Raw genomic sequence first — 1,013 nt, forward strand, 5'->3', positions numbered from 1 at the left:
CCTCCCGCTACCACTAGGTAGGTACAGGAACCCCCACCCTAATCTTCCTGTGACGGAAAAGGTCCGTTGACCTGAAGGAGCCAAGTGGGCCCTCTGAACAGCTCCCAGTATGGCTCAGTCCCCCAGTGTCCCATTACTTGGACAGCTTCCTGGCAGTGCCCACAGTCCCACAGCCCCTTTCCCACCGAACCAGCATCTCCCCTTCCAGAGCCTGAGTCAAGTTCCCCTGGCAGTGGAGGGCCTGGCCCAGGTTAACTGATTGGGAACAGGCCCAGCAGCTTTTCTCCACGGGCACTGCCAGGGACATTACAACATCTAGGCTATGCTGGGCCCACGCCAGCTCCCCCAGGGATGGGAGGATAGAGGGTACCAGACAGCCAAGATTGGTGGGTGGTGGCCAGGGAGGCCAAGCTCCCAGACAGAAAGTGAGGGGGCGGGGCTGGGGCAGCAGCAAGCAGTAGACTTTGGTGCAACTTGGGGTTTGGGCTGGGGAGCAGGAATCAAGCCTTTCCGCCACCACATGGCTTACTTACCTTGGTGATGGGGTGGGGAGCTGGGGAGCTGGGGGGAGCTGGGGGCAGGTGTGGGATTAACCTCCTGGCTCCTCCCAGCTCCACCGGGATTGGAGAGATGCCACTGGAGGGGTGGGTAAACCTCTGCAGAAGGCCGGGAGCCCCTGCTCTGCGAGGACCCCTAAAGCAGGACCCCCATGTCAGAGCCCGAGGAGTGTCTGCAAACACAGTGGGGATGGCAGTAGCAGCTAGGGTAATGGGGGTGTCAATGATGCTACTTAAGGGGGCAAGGGAGCCCGGTGGGCTAGTTCCGCATCCCCTCGCGAACTCGGCTCTCGCCTAGGGAGGGGTACTCGGCACCCCTAGGAGGCCTCCCGAGCATCTGCAGAGGCCCTGGCTGGAGGGACCCTCTATTTTGCAAACCTTAATTCCTCCGTCCCCAGGCACAACGACTCCCACCCTCCACAACCGCCGGCGACCCTGGGGCTCACCTTCCGCAGG

The 1,013-nt window shown here is 61.8% G+C and overlaps 1 protein-coding gene across 1 annotated transcript in view; it reads right to left on the bottom strand.

The window, feature by feature from the left end:
- Positions 1 to 724, bottom strand: part of EPHB6 (EPH receptor B6) — a 15,792-nt gene extending 15,068 nt beyond the window's left edge. Inside the window, 1 exon segment of the mRNA XM_006767993.2 lies at positions 534 to 724. The gene's annotated coding sequence lies outside the window, so the exon portion shown is untranslated.
- Between the last annotated feature and the right edge of the window lie 289 nt (positions 725 to 1,013).

Source organism: Myotis davidii, unplaced genomic scaffold (genome assembly GCF_000327345.1).
Source record: "Myotis davidii unplaced genomic scaffold, ASM32734v1 scaffold22, whole genome shotgun sequence".
Classification (NCBI taxonomy): Eukaryota; Metazoa; Chordata; class Mammalia; order Chiroptera; family Vespertilionidae; genus Myotis; species Myotis davidii.